Raw genomic sequence first — 20512 nt, 5'->3', positions numbered from 1 at the left:
TTCTTTTCTCCCTCCCTTCCTTCCTTCTTTTCTCCCTTCCTTCCTTCCTTCCTTCCTTCTTTTCTCGCTTCCTTCCTTCCTTCTTTTCTCCCTTCCTTCCTTTTTTCTTCCTTCCTTCCTCCCTTCCTTCCTTTTTTTCTCCCTTCCTTCCTTTTTTTCTCCCTTCCTTCCTTCGTTTCTCCCTTCCTTCTTTTCTCCCTTCCTTCCTTTTTTCTTCCTTCCTCCCTTCCTTACTTCCTTTGTTCTCCCTTCCTTCCTTTTTTTCTCCCTTCCTTCCTTTCTCCCTTCCTTCTTTTCTCCCTTCCTTTTTTCTCCCTTCCTTCCTTTTTTTCTCCCTTCCTTCCTCCCTTCCTTCCTTCGTTTCTCCCTTCCTTCTTTTCTCCCTTCTTTCCTTCCTTCCTTCTTTCCTCCCTTCCTCCGAAGACAGCACAAGGGTTAAGTAACAGATTGTAATGGAAACATGCATCAAAACAGCAGTAATATTTGTTATTATTAAAGCTTTTTCTTTTTAGCCAAGTTGTGCAACCATATGCCTTTCAATCAACAAAATCCATGTGCAATCAATACATTTTCTGAGACAGTCCTGTAATTCAGGTAGCAGGTACGGCACCGTCACAGCGCAGAAACACGGGGCTTTCCGTCTGCCAGACGCGCAGCATCATCAAAAACAAGATTAATCAATGGAGCTGGTCTGTAGTAGAAAGATAGACACAAACTGGGCTGCAGATGAGGACGTGTTTGGTACAAAAGTGTACCAAAATAATAATAATATAATAAGTGGTAGTAACACAGTAACGTTGGCTCAGAAAAGCAGACCTATGTTGACCAGGCTTAACTAAAGTACTAAGGAACCATCTGGCACTTAATAACGTCTAGGCCAGTTATACATCTAATAGCTAGGTCTGTTGTTTTTATAGTACCTGATTAGATGATCAATAAAGCATATTGATGGCTGAAAATAATGCAAAAGATGAGGATCGGGTCCAAAAGGACTCAAATGGATGACGTAAAAGGCCTGAGATCAAATTAATAACCGCTGGAGCAAAGACATAAATAAATGTCACAGAGAGCGAGTGAAACTGTGGAAGCTGCTTTGTCTGCACATCGTCTGTCAGCGTCACGAGTGTGCAGGAATGTCCACTATGTCTCGTGTAGAACGGAGTGGACAGACGAGCAGAGACACCGGAGTAGCGTCTCCTTTACTATCCCTGCACGTGGGCCCGTTGCCCCGGGATACAGGCGTTACTGGCCGACACTCAACGCCTTTTACAAGCTAGAAAAGGCTGAAATCATCACATCATCCCCTTTAAAAAGTGACTCATTACTGGAAAGAGGAAACTTGTCCATCTGGATTTGGAGACAAGAGTGTGGAACACACCATTATATTAAATTAGCCCAATGAGGAGACATTCTCATAAATGCTATCTAATATCTTAACCTTCTTGTTTGACATAAATGTCTGGGACAGCTTATCAACATTTAACATTTATGTTGTCATTAGAAACTACGCTTTTCAGGACAAATGAGTAGCTTGTGAAGAGTCTTCTATCAGAATACGGCAGACGAGACATTGTGAAAGTTATTTGCTTCAAACATGAGCGGAGCTGCTCTAGTAAAGCTGCTCACCACGGGCCTGACACCAGCAGGAAGGATCAGTACGCTGCCACTCCCACTCCAGGCTGGGGATCCATTCAAATGTCAAGAATCCATTCCATTCTTAAGATTCAGAATCCATTATCAAGATTTGATTTGATCCGATTCCAATATTGATTTGGGTTAGTGTTTTTGAACAGGTTTTTCCGCTGTTGCATGAATTATATGACTGTAGTTCTGCAACATATTAATACTAGTATTATACTGAGATTCAACAGCAAGTATTGCAGCTAATGATGCTGTAAGGACCAATCAGCCCCCAAAATGCTGATAGAACTGCTTTCAGAAACATCGGGGGCCGAATTACCAAACAGATCCAGGGAGGAAACAGGGACGGATTAAATCAGTTTTATTTTTTTAACACATTCCGTTTTTATTTTTTCCATTTTCGGTCTTTTTAGGTTTTAAATGTTTGAGAATTTGGTTTTTAGCATTTTATGCAAATGTAACCCCAAGACAGTTTATAAAGTAATATAGACAATTTATGCAATTATAACTGAAAACCTTAATGTTTTCAGACCTTTAAACATATTTAAAGGCAAAAACATCAGTTATTCTGGTGTCCAACAAAACATTCAGTTTTTAGGTATAAACAAAAAAATTAAAGTTGTAATGTAATGATGGGAAGAAGAAAAAAAAAAAAATTGATCTTTAGGCATACGAATCGATTTTTAGAAATTAATATGAGAATCGATTTAGAATCGGAAAATCATTTTTTTTCAACACAGGCCTTTCTGATTCCAGACCGGTTCTGACACCACAGTGTGACGAGCACTTCAGCGTGGTTCTCGCAGCATCTCCGTACCATCTACAGTTTCAGCTCTCGCCTTTTCTTTGGGTTTTTTTTCTTCTCACAGGAGCAGTTCTCAGGAAAACGCACACTTAAAGCCGGAGTGGGTCATCAGATTGGCCTTCTATGAACAAGAATACATTTTAAAGCATTGAAAAAAGGCGTGACCCTTGCGACAACTGCATAACACTTTCATGACACCATGTCACACACAAATAAAAATGCAATCATCTCTCAGAACTACAGCGGACATCACGGCATAGGCGAGTAAGTACTCAGTAATGATGGAAGAGAAAACAAGAGTGACCAAGCAAGGCACCAAATCAGAGTAAATGTTAGTCACGTAAAAGACTCAACCGTCACGCCGATAGGGGCATCTAAGGGCCTGTCCCAATACTCCCCCTAGTCCTACTTGTCAGCACTACCCGTACATTTTGCACATTCCTGTGAGGGTAGTGGTGTCCCAATTCCTCTTTTCACCTAGGGGTAGTGGCTTAAACGAGTGTTAGGGGGCATCAATCTGACCCGTAAGAGCGAGGGTTTTCAGATGCTGACTCGCTGACCTAGGGCCAGAAAAATTTCCCAGAATGCTTTACGTCGTCATTTGCGGACTGAATCAAAAAAAGAAAAACATGGCGCGGACATTTCTTATTTTTTAGTGAATAAAATCAATATTTTGACTTAGTTTCTGCATAAAAATGCATTTTGATTACATTTCTAGCGAGAAATATATATTTTACTTTCATAATATTCACTCAGTGAATGTACATAATCACTTGCTTTCCCGTTGTTTGCGAAGACCTCGCCGGAATAAAGGCTGATTTATGGTTCTGCGTTACACCAACGCAGAGCCTACGGCGTAGGTTACGCGGCGACGTGCGCCGTACGCCGTACCCTACGCCGTACCCTACGCCGTACCCTACGCCGTAGGCTCTGCGTTGATTTAACGCAGACCCATAAATCAGGTCCCGAGCCAGCAGGCTGTTCTCATCCAGGAATTTTCGGAGCAAATTTCTTAACAGGCGTAGCTGCAACTGTTAGATTTCATCTATTAAACCAACATTTATTTTCCTAAATGATTTATTTCAGCCAGCGGTAATTCTCCACAGAGCTGCAGGTCAGTTCATTGGATCACTTTCTCCCCGGGGCGACGGCGCAGGTTGACCCGGCGATCACGTCTGTACTCCGGACTAGGGCTGTTCGATTAATCGATTTTAAATCGTAATCGCGATTATGTAATTAGAACGATGTTAAAATGTGAAAATCGTAAAATCGATTTTTTACTTTTTTTTTTTTTTTTAACCTTGTCTGCACACATATTAATGATTGATACCATATTAATGATTGATGGAAATACCTCTCAATACCTGCGACAAGTGCCCCATTGGAGAGGCTCTTTAGTGTAGGAGAGGGCGTTGTAACATGCCACCGGGCATCCCTCAAGCCAGATGCGGTAGACCGGCTCGTGTTCCTTGCAAAAAACTTGCAAATGTGAATATCAAATGTAATGAGTGACATTACACACCTCTACCTCCTTCATGGGTTGCATTATTATTTAGCATGCAAAGACCCAGTTTAGTTTAATTAGAAAATGTCTTGTTTTATTTAATTGGAAATATAACTTACTGTATGTTTGCAAGTGCTGATTTGCTGATTTTTTTTTTCCAGAGATAAAACTTTATATTTTATTATATTTTTTAAATCTTTTTTTCAACTTATTTTACAGAGTTTTGCACTTTATTCATTCATTTTTGGTTTAATAAGAGCAAAGTTTGCACTTAAAGCCCAATGGGGCAAATGTTCAATAAAAAAAACAGCATATTTGAAATCATTTCTTTTCTTTTGTCAATTCACAAAATAATCGTAATCGTAATCGAAAATCGGATTTTGAGAGAAAAAAAAAAATCGAGATTTTATTTTTGGGCAAAATCGAACAGCCCTACTCCGGACCGGCGGCTCTTATCACCGAAAACATCAGATCAAATTTCTTAACAGGCGTTATTTGGATAAACTGAGCCCAGGTTGGAGATCTTAACGGTTACTTTTACGCCTGAAAAAATATTAAAACGTAATAAAGTGGCATATTAACAGCGCTACAGCTGAAATTAAAACAGCTTTTAGCTCTGGGCTTCCTGATATGGTGTGACGTATGTGCAAACGTAACTACGCAGTCTCTTACATACCCGAACGTAGCACGCAAAATTTAGGGGTAGTGCTGAAAAGTAGGGGTAGTGGGGGGATTGGGACAAGGCCCTGAGAAGATTTCAAGGGCCTTAAAATGTGTGGCTTGAATTTTAGGGGTAGTGGTAGTGAGGGAGGGCTAGTGGTAGAACGTAGGGGGTGTATTGGGATTGGCCCTAAGCCAGTGTTTCCCAACCCTGGTCCTCAGGACCCCCTGTCCTGCATGTTTTAGATGTTTCCCTGCTTCAGCACATCGTGATACAAGTACCTGTGTCATCAACAGAGTTGTGCAGACCTTGATGACAAAGACTATTCATTAGAATCAGGTGTGTTGGTGCAGGGAAACATCTAAAACATGCAGGACAGGGCGGTACGAGTACCAGGGTTGGGAAACACTGATCTAAGATACCAATGTGCCACTTTAAATAGTTTCTATCTGCTTAGCAATGGGTCAAAAACTTGACTACACAACCATTAATAGAAAAGGCCCACTACAAAGATATATTTAAATTACCCTCAGTTTGGCAAAGTGCGTAAGACATACAAACAGTTCTAAAGTCACAAAAAAAAATTGCAATTAACTACATTAAGTAACAAAAGAACAAAAACAACCAGGATTAAACTCAAATAAATAAAGGAGATTGTCTGCATGATAAAAGCCAGATTATTCTGCTCAACTAAGATTGAAACCAAGAGAAGAGAAAAAAGCAAGTGGTTTGTAGCTGCGCTGTGAACCGGTCCAGCGCCTGAGAAGGCCCGTCTGCTGCTGATCTGGAGCTCTAGGAAGGACCAACAGCAGCTGCTATGTGGACTCGTGAGGACGGAAAGGTTCAGTCAGCTCCGACCACGATGTCAGTGTTATTCCTACTGCAACAAACTCCATTTAGTTAGATTTCAGTCACTCCAAAACATTTATACAACAAGACTTTCTTTGCCCACCTCCTGTGGCCTGTGCCTACTCAAGCGGAACCTGAAATTCATGCTATTTAGTAGAGACTCATCCGGCATGGAGCATTGAAGGGTCAACTACAGGTCATGCTCCACTGCTCTTTAGTGGACTGTATTCTAACGCCTCTGATCTTGACACATTTTTATTTATATTTATTTTTGGATTAGTTGACTTATGTCTTTGTGGCCATCTGGCTGAACTGCACCAGTGAGGGTATTTACATGCACTGCAGTGTTGCAACACTCACTCCATTAACACCATACACTTAGTGGCCCTTTCGCACTAGTCCCGCCTCAGCTCGGTTCTACCCGCCACGGCCCCGTCTTGCGCTTTTGCACTAGGGGCTGAGACGGGTAGAGCCGCTCCAAGCCGATACTTTTTTTGTAACCATTCTGGCGAGGTTCTAACCGGGCTGAGCCGGGACTATTTCTGACGTCACCACCCTCCGCGCCACTGATTGGTCGGGGGGCGGGGCCGTCATCACCCTCCGTGCCACTGATTGGTCGGGGGGCGGGGCCGTCAGACGTTTAAATCAGGAAGCGGGAGTCAGCGCGAGCGGGAGTCAGCGCGAGCGGGAGTCAGCGCGAGCGGGAGTCAGCGCGAGCGGGAGTCAGCGCGAGCGGGAGTCAGCGCGAGCGGGAGTCAGCGCGAGCACGACTCGCGGTGATTTTATTATAAAGCACAAAACGTCTGTTTGGTGATCCAACTCTGAGGTGCAGATGTTCATAAACCTGGTGGCCGAGGAGAGAATTGAAAAAGGGATGTAGACGGGCTGTTTTACTCTCAGCCGCTCGCGGCTCCAGCTGATTTCTGATCAGCGCCGACATGAACAAAGCTGTTGCGCAATCGAGTACGTCACAGCAGCTTCACCCCAACCTGCCCACTTCTCCCCTGGCTGTGGAAAAACAAACGGGGACAAAACGGGTAGAGGCGTGACGAGCCGAGTCGGGCCGAGTAAGGACTAGTGCAAAAGGGCCATTAGGAAGATGTTGTCATGTAGAGAAAATGTTTTGATAACTTTAACCCCCAAAAAGGGTTATAATCAGAGTAGGTAACATTCAAATTTAGAATTTGGAAGAAAAAAAAAACTGCCGTATTTTGTGGACCATTAGGCACAACATCAATGAATTAAAGCAAAAAAAATATTTTTGACTGAAAACATTTTTTCAGGCCAGTTCATATTCCCCCTCAATCTCTGCGCTGCACCAACTTTAAGAATGGCCCCTTTTCTGCCGTGCGGTCGCTTCCCAAAGGTTTCAAGTAAAAGTTAAATGCTGTTTTAGCCCTTCTGTTTTCTGTTTTTTATCACCACTTGATTCGATCCAATATTGATGTGTGTTAGTGTTATTAAAAAGGTTTTTGGAGCTGTTGCCTGAATTATATGACTGTATATGACTGAAATAATAATTTCACAATAAGTATTGTGAAATAACTAAAAAATAAATAACTCAAATGGGTCTTTCAATATCCATTTAAAGTGCAAAAAAGAAGGAAATTGCAACAGCTCATGCAGTACACAAATCATTTTAGCTTGTCTAATTTATTCTGTCACCAAACACAGCTTGCGTGTCATGACAAACCATCTGTCCAATAACAGAAGAAACCAAACAAGCTATAGTAAATATAGATAATATGAACTTCATTGAACTTATATAACGTTTTGAAATTTAAGCTGAAATATCCAAAACACTGAACACTGGTTGTGCACGGTTGGGAGTGTGTATGAGTGTGTATGAGTGTGTCCGTGTCTGCGTGTAACGTGTCTGGCGGGGCAGAGAAGCGCAGTGTCCCCGGCTCTTAATGACCCCTCTTTCAGCATTTTCTCGAAAGAAAAGTTCATTTAGTTCGAGTTTTAAAAACCAGCGCTTTGTTAACGCTACCGCTGCTCTTCGACGCCGTGTTCATTGTTTGATAGTTTCACACCACGCGCATGTGTGAATTAAATGACGTGACTACTGGTCCCCCAGTCTGACAAGTTACAAGTCTGTCTACCCTGAGGGGTGGGGCGAACCCGCCCTCCTCTGGTTCTGATTGGCTAATACCAAGGCTCTGGCAAGATTTATTGGTTTACAACAGCGTCAGTTTGATGCCCAACATGATTTCATTGGATAGTCTAAACTGTACCACAACAAAACACACGTGCAAATGTTTTTTGTTCTTAACTTTAATCCCTGTGGACGGGTCTATTTTCATCAGGCGCCCCGGGTTATAAGGCGCATGATAAAACTATTATGTAAAGTGAAACAAAACAGTCTAGTGAGTTGAACTTTATTCAACTCATCACAGTAACTGAGAAAATCGTTCAGTTGTAACGAAAACAGAAAAATACTTTCACATTTTAAAATCATCGTGTACTCATTGTGTACTCATTTGTGTAAACTTCAGGCATGTCTTAGGGACATCAAGGACTGGATGTCCAGAAATTTCTTGCTTCTAAATTCAGATAAAACAGAGGTTATCATTCTTGGTCCAGAGCATCTTAGGAACTGTTTGGCTTAAGGCTTTTCTCCCACCAGGGGAGATTTTACCTGCCATTGTTTATGTAATAATTGCTCGGGGGTTTATGTTCTGGGTCTCTGGAAAGCGCCTAGAGACAACATTTGTTGTATTAGACGCTATACAAATAAAATTGAATTGAAAATTGAATTGAATCTGCACAGCGGTACGGGTTAAGGGCCTTGCTCAGGGGCTCAAAGTGATTATCCCTGGCAGGGCTCCAGACTAACTTTTTCCACTAGGAGCACCAGTGCTCCTTACTGAAAATTTTAGGAGCACCAGCACAAAATTTAGGAGCATCCATATCAACACAACATATTCATATTTTTGTCTATATTAACTGCATTACTGATAATTTAGCAATAAACACAGGCAATTTACAGTAATAGCAATGCACTGCTTTTTCATACAAGGAATAACACCAATGAACTGTGCACAGCGTATTCTATTCACTTGAGAAAAAAACTAACGAAGATAATTATCTCAGAATTCTGAGAAAAGTTTTAATGAAAAAAAATCTGCTGTTTTTCTGAATGAAAGAGATATTTATCTCAGAATTCTGAGAAATGTTTTAATGAAAAAAAAATCTGCTCTGTTTTTCTGAATTAAGCAGATACCTCACAACTTGCAGAAGCTGTCATTCACTTGAGAGCTGGATTTCATGGAAGCAAACATGCCCCGCCTGTCCAGTTTAATCCAATTTTATTTTGCTTTTTGTTTGAAACCTTGGGAGGTAGTCTTATCTTTAAGTTATATAGTTGGTATTGTTATTAGTTTGCCGACTTTGCGCAGGCCTTTGGACCTCAGGACTTTGCGGTTGTTCAGACGGAAAGCGTTTTTTTTTTTTTTTTTTCTTTTTTTCATTAAAACCACAGCTTTTATTCTACAGCCTGATCACAGCAGATCATTCCGCGTCAGGGAAGCAACGATGTATCCATTACAACAACCAACTGTTACAAGGTTTGTTTGTCTGTTTGAAGGTTACAGCAGGTAGCAAAAAAAAAAACTGGTGTTAAAGTTTATTTTTTATTTTCGTTAACAAGTAATTTGGCATGTTGACGGTAAACTTTGATCTTTGGGGAGGAGCTAAAGATGGATGAATGGATTGACGAGTGCCAGTCTCCGGAAAAAAAGACGACATGTGGAGCTGTAAACTCTCCCACTCCGTTAAAATCGTCCTGTGTTTATCCTCATATTTTTGTTTGGCCGTGCATTTTTCCCTGCCATTTTGAGAGTGCACCACAAATGCAAAATTCAACGGGGGCGCACGCCCGTCTGGTTCATTGGGTTGAGCAGAGTTATGATGAAAAAAAAAATAAAGAAATGGGGGAGAAGGGTGGATTTGTAAGTCGCGCTGGTGCTCCTAGTTAAAAAACTATGTCGCACCGCCTCCAGAAAAGGTCGCAAAATGCGACCAATTGGTCGCAGTCTGGAGCCCTGCCTGGTATCCAGGGGCTTGAACCTGGCCCCTCCAGAGCCCAGCACCTCTCTGTAACCACTAGGCCAACATTTCATTAGAACTGGATCATTCATGATACAGATTTTACTCTAAAAACCCAACGTTGACATCTAATTACAGTAAGGTAACGTTGAGTAGATGCTGGATGATGGTGGCTTGCAGTGCTACATAATTAGTTATCAAACGTTCATGTTGTCTGACGGTGCAACTCGTATCAAACCAGGACCAACTTTAGGACAACCTCCCTGTGTCAGCTGGGAACGGTCCAGTCATCAATCAAGAGGAGCTTTGTCGCTGCCAAAGACACAAACATTGTGACAAATCTTTGAGCGGAGCGTACCACATAAAACTGGTCCGAGGTCAGTAAGCACAACAAGAATTCATGCATAAGGCGCACTACCGATTTTGGAGAAAACTAAAGGGATTTAAAGAGCACCTAATAGTGCAGACAATACCGTTGTTTTCATTGTATCTGGCACATGCTTTACAATGCCCACCAGACAGTGTGGAAAAAGAAAAATGGCTGCAGAAAAAGAAAATGTTCCTGGGGAGAAGGAAAACCATGAGTCGTGTTCTTTGTTTTTAGCTGCATTTATGTATTTAAAACTTTAAATGGTTGCATGCTATCTACCGTGTTAGCATTTCTTCTGGCCAATACGTTGAAAAGTGGTAGAATTACTTGCAGAAATCCTGTAATCAGCACGGAATTCAATATAGTCTTAGTTTAATTTAGTTAGTTTAGCTGATATAAAGGAAAGTGCTTAGTAGACAATCTCAAGATGTTTAAGAGAAAAATGACATGATCATAACTGCTACCATCATTGTGGTGCCTTTCTGGAATAGTCCGTTTTCCGGCTTTATCATCTATGTTGATGCAATGTTATCAGAAATATCAATATAAATGTGGGTTATAGATACATCAGATACTGTGCAAGGCCTGGGCTACATTTTACAGTATTTTCACACTTCTGTTTTATCTTTAAGAAATTAAAAATAAATAAACTTGAAGCATTTGGTGTACTGCATTAGCAAGACTGTTACATTTGGTCTGAAAAACTCAAGTTACCAGTTAAGCCGGATCAGCCCAGTCGATAAATTCAGTAAAACAAAAAAAAAAGGCGAGAGGGACAAAAAAATAAATAAAAAGGTAATTGATACTTCATAGTCTGCGTTGCTACGGACACAGAATCTTGCAGATCACCAAAAGAAGGCCAGCATCACTCTGGGATTATCTTTGGCTAATGCTTTCCAGGCAACAGTTCTAACACGCATTCAAACAACTTTGACCTTTTTCAATTCCTTCTATTAGAAAATGTATGTTTTTTTTCCAAAGAAGTGACCTGAGGAAGTCGCCTTGGGCAGTTTTAGCCAGTAAACAATTAGCAGCATTTTAGTGACTAAAATTTGCAGCTTAGCTAACAATCGTTCATGATAGATCTAGTATCACATGCTGTTGATGGTGGTAAATTTGTAAATCAAGGTTCGAGAAAAACAAACAACTGGTGATCTTCCCAGCAGTTATTGAAATATTATCCACTTGTAACAATACATCCTAAAACTATTTCTGCAAAGTTGGCTGAGCTTATTTTTCTTCTGTTCAAACCAGCTGTCTGCAGTAATAACGGATATATCTGTGAAAAGGTGGGGGGGGGGGGGGGGGGGGGGGGGGTACGAGCACGGTCAGTACTTTTAATTCTAAGCAACAAGTGAGACTAGCTCCAGGTATCTAAAGCGGGCATTAATTGTGTTAACTCCCTTACCTGTGCAAAGCAGCACTGGAATCCCCACATACAACCATTAATCCCTCACTTTCAATGTTTCTCCAACAGACTAGATGACAAAAGGCAACGCTCCAGTGCCGACGTTAACCACAAGTGCAAGCAAGAGCCACGCCGGCTGGTCAGGCGTATGGCACTCAAGCGTCAAAGCCATTACCCTCCCGTGGCCCTTACATAAGAGACCTGATGATCCAAACAGGCCCGGGGAGGGTGGGATTAAAGAACAAGGACAAGAGGGGGAGTATTCAACTGGAAGAGCGACTGAAAGGGAGGAAGAGCAGGGAGGGAGCTGCAGTTCCACAGGAAGTCAAACAGGCAACAGCAAGGCAGAGCAAAGGGAGACGGATGGGGGGGAAAGGGAACGACACCAAGGAGGTGGAAATTAAGGCCGTTGTGAAAAAGGCTCAAGGATTTTGTCTGTGATTCAATTTTCTAATTCAAAATAAAGGCCATAAAAGGTCAGACATAACAGAATTTCTGAGTTCACTTTATACACGAGACAAACAATACTTCAGCAAAAGGTGCTCACGATCTACAGGTGAAGGAGAATTTGATGGATGTACAAGCAGCCAAAATGGAAGTTACTCAGCAAAAACAGCTAGATGTGTTCAGAAGTACATGTCACAATTATGTATAAACCCAGCTTGAAACATAAAAGTAAGGTTTTTGTCTTAAATGCAATTAATTGAGGCCGTCGCAAGCAATTTCCTTTTAAGTTCGTTAGACTGTACTTGTCCCATTAATACTTAGCTTAAAACAATGTTACCAGCAAAAAATATAGGATCTAACATTTTCCCCACGATGGGATCAATAGGTCTTCACTTTTTTTTCTCTTCAACATTCATGTTTGAAAATCCAAATATGTTGTATTGGGACCAATAAAGTAGTCTTCACATTTGATGACCAACAACTGGCTAACACACACCTCAAGTTCCTTAAATGGTGAAAGGTTTCTGACAGAGTCCAAGGAAATACCCTTGCAGGACACGTTTACTATGACAGAAAATCGTCAGATGGTCAATTGTCAGCCTGCAGAATATTAGGGAAAAGAAAAGGTCATTGTGGTGTTTTAAACTCATCTTCAATTTTTTATGACATAATGGCCACGGTTACATGATGTTTATTAATTCTGAATTAATTATTCCGAATTAAATAATTCAGAATTAAAACTATTTTCCTTCCAGTTTACATGGAAATAGTCATTCTGAATTGAGGTTTACATGGAAACACGTTTGATGGTCTTTCTCCAATTCCTCTCCAGGTCTGGGGGTTGGGAAGGTTCTGATTGGATAGGGGGGCGGACGGGAAGTTAAACTACCGGAGGAAAAGCTAACTTAGCAGCTACAACTTTGAAAAGCTCACCATTTTTATGTTTCCTGTTTCCATCTGTTCTTTTAATGATTTCTATTTATTAAATAAATGTTCTCTGCTCTTGACCAGCGTTTACTGCGTGCTGCATCTTGAAACTTTGTTTGGAAAACCAGCCCAGCGTGGAATATAAGCGTCATGGAGACAGACGGGCCAGGGAACGAGCAGAAAGAAAGACCGGAATTAATTTAAAGAGGAATGAGTGTATACACGATCGTGGAATTATTCTATTCGGATTTAAAATCGGAATAAACCAGCCACTTATTTCGGAATTAAGCTTAATTCGGAATGGCCATTTTCATTTGGAATTAGGTGTTTACATGGTAATCTTTACTCATTTTAAATCGGATTTAATTTGAATTCTGAAACTTCCCATGTAAACTCATTCAATGAATTTAAATGCAAAAAAACTGTACATAAGAAAGTCTATCTTTATTTATCTTGCTTAGGGGTGATGCCTTTTCCTCTTCTGTCCCTGCACACTTGCAGCACTGAGGACAGCGCAGCGCATACTGATGCAAAACTTAGAGCATAGCAAGTTTTCACCATACTAAGTTGCGCTATACTGTCAATATTAAGCTTGCCTTAGAGGAAGTAACCCTATACCTACAGACACAAACTGTGGGCTATCATCAGTAACTGAAAGCATGGAGACTAAGACATGGGGGGCCATGGGTCCAATCCCTCTGGCTGCAGAAAGAGAAAGATAGTTGGTCCCAGCAGAAGGGCTGTAAAGACTCTCACAAGGAAACACGTTGCTTCTCTCAGTCTGACACAGATGAGTACGATCTTAAAGGAGTGCCCAATGTTTTTTGCGTGAATTAAACTCACGCCTCCAGTAAGTTGTGTTTCTTTCTGCCATCAAATACTTTCTCCACATTCTCCGCCTGCTCCTTGCTAATTTCACTCTGCATGCAGCAGCGTTGCTCACCGGCAGCAAAAACCGGAATGTTTTATGAATTAGATTTAAATGATGTGCACATCCAATGGCCATGGAAACTGAGTAAATTAAACTTTATCAGACAGCCTCCTTGTAGAATTCACTTTTATCAAACACCAAATAAAGTTGTAAAACAATTAATTAGTCCATCTCACTTCTGCACACTGCAATGACAGCGCAACGTCCTGCATCCCTAGGAAACTGCTTACTAGGAAAAATTAAATTAATATAAAGACTATTTCTCGTCACCCACGTGAGACGTGTCCTTCATGTTAACTTATTACAACTAATAACCCCATTATTACAATATTACCCCGTATGCAATATCCAGCATAATTTTTCACATCAGTTTTTGATTAGTTAAAACATTTTTTTTCCACATATTAATGCAGATATTGTGGGCCCTGAATTAACTATATCAGTAGGAGGAACAGATCAGCCATTTCAACGTCTAGTTACTACAATTAACTGAATGCTGAAATCTAAGACAGATTTAATTGCTGTGATTGATTCATGGGATAATTATGCTCACGCCATGAAGTACAAATTAACTCAACATGTTACAAGCTCATGATCACATGCGTACAGAACTGATAAGGAGGGAGTTACTGGGGTCACCATAAACAGGAGACTTTGGATGGCACGCAGCCTCCGCCGCCGCCCCGCCAACATGGGAGGACATTTCAAATCCTTTAAGACTATCCAGCATGACAAAACCAAAACTAGGACTGTGCCTTCACAAAGCAAACACAAATGTATATAAATAAAGGCCGACAAATGCCCTCAAGTGACCAGTTCCACTATATTGCATGCAAAAATGATGAACACAGAGTTGGAGGTTGCAAACAGGTAATGATTATCTTTCTGACTCGTTTTACACAACACAAACTGCTGCAATAAAAAAATATTATGAGGAACAGTATCTGATGCAAAAGCAGTCAAAGTTCATTTCTGGTTAACCCTTCACGTCTGAAAATTAGTTTGACTTGAAATGCAAAACTAAATACAGGACTGTCTCAGAAAATTTGAATATTGTGATAAAGTTCTTTATTTTCTGTAATGCAATTAAAAAAAACTAAAATGTCATACATTCAGGATTCCTTACAAATCAACTGAAATATTGCAAGCCTTTTATTATTTTAATATTGCTGATTATGGTTTACAGTTTAAGATTAAGATTCCCAGAATATTCAAATTTTTTGTGATAGGATATTTGAGTTTTCTTAAACTGTAAGCCATGATCAGCAATATTAAAATAATAAAAGGCTTGCAATATTTCAGTTGATTTGTAATGAATCCAGAATGTATGGCATTTTTGTTTTTGTAATTGCATTACAGAAAATCACAATATTCTAATTTTCTGAGACAGTCCTGTATGACTTAATCCATTTCCAGATGTTTGAAATTAAGAATCATTATTTACTTTTAGCAAAGCTGACCAATGACGGGATGGTGGCTGGTGCTCGGAGTGGGAGATGAGCAGCACACACACACATAAAAAGCACAAACACACACACACACATAGTCTGCCTCTATCTAGTCTCTATCCTCCACACTGACTGGGCCAGCAGCTACACAAGGTTAAATAAAGTCGAGTCGTTGAGGGATCGGGCGTCAAGGCTGATTTATGGTACCGCGTTACACCGACGCAGAACCTACGGCGTACGGTGCGCGTCGCCGCGTACCCTACGCCGTCGATTTAACCCAGAACCATAATTCAGGCTTCAGTCGCGCCGCGTCGGGCCTGTTTAAAGGCTGATTTATGCCTCTGCGTCGATTGAACGCAGAACCATAATGCAGGCTTGACGAGCTAGCGGCGCTAGCCTCCACATTAACTCCTCCACACAGCTCGACCTTCAGCCGCCAGGCTGCTCGGACTGGAACCCGCAGCCACCGCGACGGGACATAGAACCCGCCAGTGCCCGGCTCTGCTCGGGTTAAGAGCAGCAGCAGACAGCAGGTTTGGAACCAGCAGCATCTCAGCGGGGACACATGCGGCCAGCAGGAAACCTGCAGGAAAGCTGCTCTGCTGTTACTAGGGCTGACACCTCTCAGATACAGAAATAAGGGATGCCCTGATTTCAGCAGTGCAGGCGCCAAAAAAAGGGACATCCCCAAAACTTCTAAACTACATAGAAATGTATTTATTTTATATGAAAAAACAAAATGCTTTGATTTAAAGTTTAAAGTGCTTTAATAGCATTGAACTTGCATCACTGTAGAGACAGCTAACCATATAGCAACTGAAATAGCCTCCTATGCTGTTATATTATATTATTATTATGTTATATATGTCCACATCAGCCAAGATGTAGAATATAGCCTACAGGTGAAGAATATGGTGTAAAAGTTAATTTATTTCAATAATTCAACTAGAATATGGTGTAAAAGTGAATTTATTTCAATAATTCAACTAGAATATGGCGTAAAAGTGAATTTATTTCAATAATTCAACTAGAATATGGTGTAAAAGTTAATTAATTTCAATAATTCAACTAGAATATGGTGTAAAAGTTAATTTATTTCAATAATTCAACTAGAATATGGTGTAAAAGTTAATTTATTTCAATAATTCAACTAGAATATGGTGTAAAAGTTAATTTATGTCAATAATTCAACTAGAATATGGCGTAAAAGTTAATTTATTTCAATAATTCAACTAGAATATGGCGTAAAAAAGTTAATTTATTTCAATAATTCAACTAGAATATGGTGTAAAAGTTAATTTGTCAATAATTCAACTAGAATATGGCGTAAAAGTTAATTTATTTCAATAATTCAACTTAAAAAGGTGAAACTAATATATTGCCGTGTCTTATTACATGCAAAGCAAGATATTTTAAGCCTTTATTTGTTATAATTTTGATGATTAAATTGTTTATTGATTTCATAAAATATTTTAATTTTTTTTTAGATTTTCTTATTTGGTGTTTTCATTAACTGTGAGCCATAATCACCAAAATCATAACAAATAAAGGCTTGAAATCTCTCACTTTAAAAATAATATATTGGTTTCACCTTTAGTTTAGCCATGTATTCAATATATTTTCCGCCCTTCACCTGTATATTATGACATCAATAAATAAGAGCATGATATATGTCAACCCTACGGGTGACGGGCCGAGCCCGCCCAGGGGCCGTCCCCGCTGGGAACGTCCCCTGGGCGGGTCGGGCCATCACCCATCGCCCCGGCGGAAGCGCGGCCTCCCGGAGCTAACGATGCTAACGCTAGCCAGCGCTGCCAGCCCGGGCTGGGAGCAGAACCCGGTCCCGAGCCCCGTAGCCCCGATACCGACCCCAGCCCCGGATCCCCCGGGCCCCCCGGGTCCCCCCTTACCTTGATCCTCCGCGTCGAGGGTGCTCTGGTGTGTGATCGCTGCAGCTAAAGCGCGGCTGCTCCAGCAGGTCGGACCGCCTCTCCCCAGCAGCAGAACCTCGGCCCACAACAGCCAGTAATCCCCCCCCACAACTCTACGCTGCTGAATGAAACGATGAGATCAGCGCAGTTACATTCCCGTCAGCGATCCAGGCTGTTGGTCCTCCGCAGAACCCCGGCTCTGTTTCCCGGTGCTCGTCTGTAATTCTGTTTCTCTCAGCCTATTGTCAACACGGCTGCTGCTGCTCGGGCCGCGGTAACACATAACACACACGCACATGCGCATGCTGGACGGCTTCACGGGCCACGGCCGACGCTGATTGGCTGACGGGAGCAATGTCAACGACTGTGATTGGACCCGGGCGCCTGTCAATCACCGTGGAGGAAGACGGCAACGTGAAGCCGTTGGTTCGGTGGAGGTGGAGGAACAAGGGAAGACACGGGACGGAGAGGAAGGTGGAGGAGAACCTGTCAACGGCGGAATCTAACACACTTTACACGTTTACTTTTGATTTTTGTTTTAAATATCCTCCGTAAAATGGATTTTGGTTCACTCGTGACGAAGCAGCGCTGTTATGTCACACTGGTGACTTCAGTAGAAGCGCAAACGGAAAACGAAAGGAGTTATATAACAATAATTGTGTGCTCTTGAGCTATAAATGCATCTGTGCATGTCTGCCTGCTAAACCACACCTCTCCTAAATGCCGCAATAAATGCATCTATACACCTACAGGACTGTCTCAGAAAATTAGAATATTGTGATAAAGTCCTTTATTATCTGTAATGCAAAAATGTAATACATTCTGGATTCATTACAAAAAAGTAAATAATGATTCTTAATTTCAAACATCTGGAAATGGATTGAGTCATAGTTACAGGACTGTCTCAGAAAATTAGAATAGTGTGATTTTCTGTAATGCAATTACAAAAACAAAAATGTCATACATTCTGGATTCATTACAAATCAACTGATATATTGCAAGCCTTTTATTATTTTAATATTTCTGACCATGGCTTACAGCTTAAGAAAACTCAAATATCCTATCTCAAAAAATTTGAATATTCTGGGAATCTTAATCTTAAACTGTAAGCCATAATCAGCAATATTAAAATAATAAAAGGCTTGCAATATTTCAGTTGATTTGTAATGAATCCAGAATGTATGACATTTTTGTTTTTTTAATTGCATTACAGAAAATAAAGAACTTTATCACAATATTTAAATTTTCTGAGACAGTCCTGTACACCTAGTAAATACTTACATTTTTATTATGCTTCGTATTTTTATTTTATTTATTTAATTTTTCTATTTAGACTGTTATTAGGATTTCTGTTATGAGCTTGTTTTCATTTTGTTAATGTGTTTCTTTTCTTTCTAATGTCCTTACCCTTGTCTTGTTTTTGGTTGTGTTTTTGCGTTGTACTGCCAAATGGAGTTTCTGCGTTGTTGTTGTGTATTATGTGGAAATATAATAAAATCATGTTTTAAAAAAAAAGAAAATGCATGTATAGTTTTTATCAAGAGAGAAGTTAGCTTAAGATTGAACGTCTTTTATACAACGAAGCAAAACGATGAAATGAACTGCATCGTAAAAAACGTATGTGTAGCTGTCATATGTCAGGGAATGGGAGGGATGAGGCTGAGTTTTTAAACAAAAAGAACTTTATTTAACAAAAGAGCGCTGCACAGGCAGAAATAATTATACAAATAAAAAAAAAAAATTCCAACTATACATAAACGCCAAGATGAAGAGGAAACAGTACAAGACAATATATACACACACTGGGGCTGATAAGACAAAGGTGCAAACAATCAGGACAGATGGGAACAAGGGAAGTACATGAGTTTAACCAGAGACCAGCAACACCTAAGTCCTGCACATGTTCTCCTGTTTCCACACACCTCATTCTAATTCATGCTCGTCATCAGCTTGTCTTCAAGGTCTGGACAACTCTGTTAACGACACAACCATGTCGGTCAGGGTGCGTTAAAGCATGGAAATATCTAAAACATCTAAACTGACAAGGCCGACTTCACCCACCACACAACAACCTGCCACCTCCAGAAGTTCTCGGATGACGCCGCCATCGTCGATCTCATCAACAACGGAGACCAGAGGGAGTACCGAGAACTGAACCACAGATTTGTGGACTGGTGCCAGCGGAACCGCCTCCAGATTACTGCTGGGAAAACGAAGGAGCTGGTAGCGGACTTCCGCCGGCCCAAAGTCCCCCCCTCGCCGGTGAACATCCAGGGAACGGACATAGAGATAGTGGACTCTTACAGGTACCTGGGTGTTCACCTGAACAAAAAACTGGACTGGACCATAAACTGAAGGGTTTTATGCCATCCACTAGGGGGCAGTATGAGCCTTACCGTCCTGTAGAGGGAAGTAACAGGCATGGTTGTTGTGTGTGGGGTTCACGTTCTTTCAGAGATGCTCGTGGTGTTGGTTGGGAGCACTCCACATTATAGTCGTGGTCCCCCCATCTCTTCGTGGGAGAGTCCTCCGGAATCTACATGCTGCCCACCAGGGGGTCTCAGCGATGGAGCAGTATGCCCGTGCCATAGTCTACTGGCCTGGAATGTCGGAGGACATCCGTGCTACTAGGTATGGATGTGCGGACTGTAACCGCAATGCACCGTCGCAAGCGGCCACGCCCCCTGTGCTGTCCTCACTGCCATCCACCCCGTTCGAGGCGGTGTTTGCTGACTTTTTTGACTATGGAGGCCGCCATTATCTGGTTGTCAGGGATCGACTTTCAGGCTGGGTGGAGGTCCTGTGCTCTACTGCAGGCACTGATTTGGGTGGCTCAGCCGGCCTGGTTCGCCACCTCCGTGCATTCTTCGGCACTTTCGGTGTACCGGTGGAACTTTCTAGCGATGTTGGCCCGGAGTTTGTGGCTGGCCAGACACAGGACTTTCTCCGCTTGTGGGACGTCCGGCATCGTGTGTCCTCCGTTGCTTTTCGAATGGGAGGGCAGAAGTCGCAGTGAAGACTGCTAAGCGCCTCCTGATGTCCATCACAGGCCCAACTGGCAGTCTCGATCATGACCATTTTCTGCGTGTCATGATACAGTTGCGCAATACACCTGACCCCGAATGCAACCTCTCGCCGGCGCAGATTATTTATGGTCGCCCCCTTCGAGGCTCGCTTTCCTTCGTCGACAAGCTTGAGAAGTTCTCAGACCCTCGTGTCCGACCGCTCTGGCGCCAGGCGTGGGCGGCAAAGGAGGATGCCCTTCGGACCCGTATGTCCCGTACCACAGAGTCCCTGAAGACTCGCTCGAGGCCGCTCCGCCCGCTGGTGCTTGGTGAGAGGGTGTTCCATCAGAATCAGCCCTAACAAGTGGGACAGGTGGGGGTGGTGGTGGAGTTGCTTGGGCATGATCAGTATCGAGTTAAGGTGGATGGGTCGGGGCGTTTGACTTTGCGCAACCGGCGCTTCCTCCGGGGCTACACCCCGACGGCCCCTTGTGCCCTGCAGCAGCCTGCGGCGCGGTTTCCTCCACCCGTGGCC

General features: G+C 41.9%; 1 protein-coding gene across 1 annotated transcript in view; it reads right to left on the bottom strand.

Moving 5' to 3' along the window:
* ppp2r5eb (protein phosphatase 2, regulatory subunit B', epsilon isoform b) overlaps positions 1-17264 on the bottom strand; it is a 60057-nt gene extending 42793 nt beyond the window's left edge. The window contains exon 1 of the mRNA XM_061742926.1: positions 16952-17264. The gene's annotated coding sequence lies outside the window, so the exon portion shown is untranslated. The remainder of the gene's footprint in view (positions 1-16951) is intronic.
* Between the last annotated feature and the right edge of the window lie 3248 nt (positions 17265-20512).

Source organism: Cololabis saira, chromosome 16 (genome assembly GCF_033807715.1).
Source record: "Cololabis saira isolate AMF1-May2022 chromosome 16, fColSai1.1, whole genome shotgun sequence".
NCBI classification, from domain to species: Eukaryota; Metazoa; Chordata; class Actinopteri; order Beloniformes; family Belonidae; genus Cololabis; species Cololabis saira.
The sequence above is the reverse complement of the archived record's forward strand: the minus strand, read 5'-3'. Positions and strand labels throughout refer to the sequence as shown.